General features: G+C 41.9%; 1 pseudogene; it reads right to left on the reverse strand.

Moving 5' to 3' along the window:
- Positions 1-492: 492 nt before the first annotated feature.
- On the reverse strand, positions 493-6,243 carry LOC100978838 (small ribosomal subunit protein mS40-like; annotated as a pseudogene).
- Positions 6,244-6,596: the final 353 nt, after the last annotated feature.

Consider the following 6,596-nt stretch of genomic DNA (forward strand, 5'->3'; position numbering starts at 1 on the left):
TTTTCCATACACTTCTGTACTGCCCTCCCTCAGCTTCAGATTTATCCCTATCAGCACACTCATTTCTTTCCTGGATCTGCCTTGGCCATAAAAGACACAACTCTTCTGGGTGATATCCCATCATACAAATCTAGGCATTATCTCCTACTCCCTCTGGGTCTCTTCCCAGTATTTTTTTTTTCTTAAACATTTTTTTCTTTTTTTTTTTTGAGGGGGTCTTGCTCTGTCACCCAGGCTGGAGTGCAGTGGCATGATCTTGGCTCACTATAACTTTCATCTCTAGGGGTCAAGCCATCCTCCCACCTCAGTCTCCCAAGTACCTGGGACTACAGGCACAAGCCACCATGCTAATTTTTGTAATTTTTGGTAGAGACAGGGTTTTGCCTTGTTGTCCAGGCTGGTCTTGAACTCCTGGGCTCAAGCAATCTTCCCACCTCAGACTGGTGCTCTTATTACAGGTATGAGCCTCTGGGCCCAGCCTCTCTTCCCAGTCTATGACTCCAGAGCACTCTAGGGGCCTGTCTATTCAGTGAAGGAGGCTTCCACTGGTGTTGTGGGGAGCATCTTGGGCATTGACTCAGGTGCGGGGGCCACTCTCTTCTTAGAGATAATCCTGATAGAGCTGGCAAAGGTGAGACAGTTCTTTCTCTGATGGCTGTTTCCAGCTGTACCATAGATACCAGGGTTCACCTGAGACCAGGGTGGGGACTGGCAGAGAAGTACTCATAGCTCCATGAGAGGCACTAAAATCAAGGTCCCGGGGTTCAACTTGGGAGATGTGGTAACTGAGGAGACCATGATCCCTGGCTTTCTGGATGGCATGGGTCAACATCTTGTGCTGCTTCATACAGACTCCTGTGTATGGAGCATGGAAGATGATACCCGTGTGGGCACTGACAAACTGTTCCAAGAGCTTAACATTCCTAAAGTCAACATGCAACTTGTGATCTTGGCAGATGGGGCAGGGATTCCCAGCAACTTTTTTCCTATGTATACATGTCTTTTGAGTCTGCTGTGGGGGTATACCACCCTTGTTGTAGTGGCAATAGTCCACCCAGTTGAGATGAGAACCCTATGGTTCTTGGTATTCTTCTGATTCCAGATATTTCCAGGGTTCATTCTCATATAGTGAAATGGGAACTGGGGGCAAAGAATCTTTCTCAGAAGGAGCTTTGGTGAAAGAGTCTGGAGGGGAACCTGAACTCCATTTGTACTTCAGAAGACAGAAAGGATAGGAAGCTGCCTCAGTAGGTGTTTAATATGGGCATCACCATCTTAAACCCAGATCAGGTAAGTTGTGTTCTTATTGAGAAAAAAAAAAAAAAAATATATATATATATATATATATATTATTTTGTAATTTGGAGATTATTTAAAAGTTATTTATAACACAAGATTAAAAACAGTAAGTCAGAGAGAGAGAGACAGAGAAGTAAAATGATTATATATAGAGAGATATATTTTTGATAAGGAAGGTTATAAAAAGAAGAAAATAATTTTGTATGAGAGAAGATCTTATATGGTAAATTTTTGTCCTAAAGTAAAATGACTTATTATTTTAAAAGAAGTAGTACAAACAAATCAATATGTTGTTCATGGTCTAAGTCCTAATAAAGATTGTGGGAAAACAAATTTAGAAAAGAAATTTTGTATGTGATTTAATTGTCTACAATTAAAAAGAAATTACCTATAACAGTCTTTCTAAGATTGGTCATCTATGTTAAAATAAGATTTTTCTAAGGTATTAATTTACTCTTAATAAAATTATAAGAGGTTTGTTTTTTAATTCTATAATCTTAGACCTACAGCTCCCTTATCCCCAGTGGCTTCTGCAGGCAACACACCTCATTGCCACCAATCACCCATTGATTCCTTTCAGATAGTCAACCCGGACAGTACCCAGTGCAAGGCATCTTACCAGCCTTCCTCTATGATGACCTCTGGCAGGTCACCAATGGGAAAGAGGGATGGTTATTGTACATGTTCTCTTCACAACTTCAGATATTTACAACTAGAAGTCACATTCTAGATGATTAGGAAAAAGTCCTGGGGATTCAAAACCTCATTCAGAGTATTTTTCAGACCTATAACCCTAATTGAGCAGACGTCCAGTCCCTTTTGAACATTCTCCTCACTGGATGAAAAATTAAAAAAAAAAATCCTTGGTTATTAGAAGTGCTAGGGAGGAAATGGACAGAGCCCACAGAGACAAGATAAAAAATCCTGTTAAGAGACCAGAGAATGAGGTTGTGACAGACCTTGACCCCTTTAGGATCCTGAGACAGGAATGAAAAAGGCAAGATTCAGGCATGATGAAACGTTAATGTTAAAGGGAATAAGGCCACAGAAGAAAGACCCACTAATTGGAGTAAGCTAAGAAAAATTAATCAACAACCCCCAAAACTATATATCTTCCCAGAGAGGTTGAGGGGAAAATATGAAGTTGTATACTGCTCTTACTCCTGATTCAGCAGAGGGAGAGAGGCAGTTCTGAAATCTGTTTGTCTCCCAGAGGACATCAGACATTAGCTATAAACTCCAAAAGGTAAAATTAGAGCTCAATGCTCCCATCTTAAGACTAATATACCTAGGCAATAAGGTGTTCAACAACCAAGAAGGGGAGGAGGAGCATAAAGAAGAAAGAGAGGCCAAAAAGCAAGCCCAACTACTGGCTGTTACCTATCCATGGAAAATCACAGCTCCAGTGAGTTACTGCTGGTCCTCTAACCAGTAGAAAAGATTCCGAAGACCGAAGAGACTAGGACCAAACCAATGTGCCTTCTGTAAGGAAGAGGGTCACTGGAAAAGGGACCCATCTGAAAGGAGGGGGAAGGGTGAATGTCCCACCCAGGTGTTTCACAGTAGCAGATGGTCTAAGTAGAAAAAAAAAGTCTACAGGTCCTAGGGGCTCCTCAATTGGCACTCTAGGTATCCTTCAAGGTGTCCTGACTGACTCTGGACATAGGGGACAAGCCTCTTGGCTCCTTGGTTGGGACAGGGTCCACCTACTCTGTTTTGAACACACCCAGGGTTATACTTACTCAACAAAATGGCAGGATTCCCCAGACAGGTGAAAAACCCAGCAGCTAACGTGGACTATGTCGTCTCAAGAGTTCAAACCCTATACCCAGCCCCCACAATATTTGGAGAGGCCTAGATGAACTGACTCTTGAACAAAGAATCCTCTTCCAGTATGTGGATAACATCCTTGTTGCCAGCCCTTCTAAAAAATTTGAGATCAAAATACCCATTAGCCTTTAACTTCCTGAGAGAAAGGAGTTCTAAGATTTCCCGCCAAAAGCACAAATATCTCAGCAACAAGTAACCTATCTGTAGTTACTCCTAGAAGAAGAACAACAAAGTTAGTTCCAAGGGAGATGGGAAGTAACATGCCAACTACAGCAACCAAAGACCTGGAAACAACTACAAGGGTTTCTGGGCATGGCAGGATTTGGCATCCTCTGAATTGCTAGCTTTGGCCTCATTGCCCATCCTCTATAAAAACAATTAAAAGGGCACAGACCCTTTTAAATGAATGAAAAAATGTAACCAAGCATTCCCCAAACTTAAAACCTAGCTCACAAGGGCCCCAGCTTTAAGCCTACCCAACTTAACTAAATCTTTCTATCTTTATGTTCATGAAAAGGGAAAAGCCTTAGGAGTACTAACTTAAAGGTTGGGCCCACTGACCCACGTAGTATCCTACTTTTTCATGCAGTTGGACCCAGTTGCTAAACGCTGGCCACCCTGCCTTTGGTTGATGGCAGCCATGGCCCTCCTTTGAAAAGAGAGAAGTTAACCTTTGGAGAACCCCCAACCATCTGAACTCTCCACCATACCCAGACCCTCACAAGAGAAACAGGAGTAGAATGACTATCTCCAGGCAAGGCTCTCCAGTTACAAAGTTATTGCAAGCTGTAAGAAATTTAGCCCAGCTGGCAACAGTTCATGGCCATGGCCACCAGAAGGGGGAAACTAAGGTAATTAAAGAAAATAATAAAGCCAATCTAATGCCAAAAACAAGCAGCTTTAAGAAAGTTACCCTTCAAATGCCACTTTTTGCTTTCCCTCTTGAATCCTCCTCCTTGTTTTAAAGCAAAACAAAACAAAAAACCCTGGTTTACTCTTCAAAAAAATGGAGAAAGACCTCCAAATTGGAATATACCTGACATTCTGAATCATCCAGGAGAGCTAATAAGTCCTCATGAACAACTTATATTCCCAAAAGAAGTTACATTACAGGCCATTAGGGAAGCTCATTCTAGCACTCACTTTGGTCATGAGGCCCTTCATAACTGGCTTTTCAAGAGCATGATGGCCCCAAAGTTCAGGAAGCTAGACAAGGAGCTAGTTGAGATTTTCCCCACATGCTATGTTAAAAATTCTAATAAGCACCCAGCAGAGTTGGGTCAGGGAGGCAAAAGGGAGCTCTCAGCTGGTGAAGTACCAACATAAACGCCTAGGGGAAGATTGGTAAATTTATTTCACAGATACACCCAGAGCCTTAAAAACCTTTAAATACCTCTTGGTTCTCACTGACACTTTTTTCAGGATGGGTAAAAGACTTTGCCACCCACACTGAGATTGCACATGAGATGGTAAAGTTGCTACTGAAGAAAAATTGTCTTCAGATTCAGGCTGCCTGAGTCAATTCAAAGAAATATTGGAATAGCATTCACATGTTCCATTACTAACGCTACTTCTGAGGGTCTAGGAATAAAATGGCATCTACATGCCACCTGGAGACTGCAGTCTTCATTTATAGGACATACCCAGCTAATGGCAGCTGCTTGAACCTAAGGAAGAAAATCCCTTCTACTGAGTTGAACCACTCTCAGATCTAAAATTATTGATGTGTTTGAGGATTAAACCCTCAACCCTGGGCCTGCATATACTTTCTGTCAGGACTTAGTTTACTTGCCCTTTTATATGTATTGTCATTTTTGCTTTGGGAGTAACCTTGTTGCATCCAGAGCCTACCCCTGTTTGGAAAACACATGACCTCAAGGAGATTGCACCCTATGGCACCTAATCCCCAGAGAAGTCAAAATCTTTGTTTCCTGTCCTCCTTTTGCCCAAGGAATAAAAGGGTGATTAGGCTTATTCTAGCTTCCACCAGGATAACAGGCAGTCTCCTAAACCCCAGGGAAGGTTTGCCTACCATGAGGTTACCCTCTGCAACCTCACAACGTTACGGAAATGCGAGCTGATGTGAACGATGATCCCCTTACCTGAATTCTCCCTAGTCTAATTAGCCAATATTGTGCTTGGTAACTGTCTGGCTCTTGATTACTTGTCAAAACAAGGTGAGGTGTATATAGTCACCAAGTCTTCCTCTTGTACTTGGGTAAATAATTCAGGATTAATTCAAAAAGACGTTAAAATAATCTACAACCAGGCCAAGTGGTTCCACCAATTAACCAAAGGACACAGACCCTCAAGGAATATAAAAACATAAAATAAGCCATCCCTAATCTCACTTAGTTCTTATTCTTCCTAGGCCCTTTAGCTGCTATTATACTTCTCTTGATTTTGGGGCCCTGTCTCCTAAATTGTCGCTCTTATTTGTGTCTAAACAAATAGAGGCCATAAAACTACAGAAAACCGTTACTCAGTGATATAAACGGCTAGGCTCACACCCAGGAGATAACCAGACCTACCTAAGACTAGCTACAGAAGAATTTCCCTCCTCAGGGGACATATCAACATCTAAATTCAGCTGGAAGAAGTTATAGAAGATGAACCCTGGCTCGTTTGAACCTCTAAAGGAGTGAATATAAGAAAAGGGGGAATTTGTTACCCAGTGTAATGACTACATGACATACCTGAATTTCTACTCAACACTAAGTCTGCTTATCTTTAAAAAACTGGATATTTGCTGTAAGAAGTTTTCTCTGTATTCAGACTAGCTGAGACTGGTTAGGTCCAAGATAGCTGGTATGGTTTGGATCTGTTTCCCTACCAAATCTCATGTCAAATTGTAATCCCCAGTGTTGGAGGTGGGGACAGGTGGGAAGTGATTAAATTATGGGGGTGGTTTCTCAGAAATGGTTTAGCACCGACCCCTTGGTGCTGTTCTTGTGATAGTGAATTCTCATGAGATTTGTCTGTTTAAGAGTGAATGATACCTTCCCCCTCACTCTCTATTGCTCCTTCTTCAACCATGTAAAGTGCCTGCTCCCATTTTGACTTCAACCATGAGTAAAAGTTCCTTGAGGCCTCCTCACAAGCATATGCCACCATGTTTCCTGTACATCCTGCAGAACTGTGAGCTGAATACAGTTCTTTTCTTTTACATTATCCAGTCTCAGGCCTTACTTTAGAGCAATGTGAGGCCAGACTAATTCAGGAAATTGGTGTCAAGGAGTAGGACATTGGTATAAAGATGCCTGAAAATGTGGAAGCAACTTTGGAATTGGGTAACAAGAAAAGGTTGTAAGAGTTTCGAGGGCTCAGAAGAAGACAGGAAGAGGAGGGAAATTTTAGAACTTCCTTGAGACTGGTAGTATGGCTGTGACCAAAATGTTGATAGTGACATGGATGGTTAAGGCAAGGCTGAGAAGGTCTCAGATGCAAATGAGGAATTTATTGGTAAC

The sequence above is a fragment of the Pan paniscus genome, chromosome 13 (genome assembly GCF_029289425.2).
Source record: "Pan paniscus chromosome 13, NHGRI_mPanPan1-v2.0_pri, whole genome shotgun sequence".
NCBI classification, from domain to species: Eukaryota; Metazoa; Chordata; class Mammalia; order Primates; family Hominidae; genus Pan; species Pan paniscus.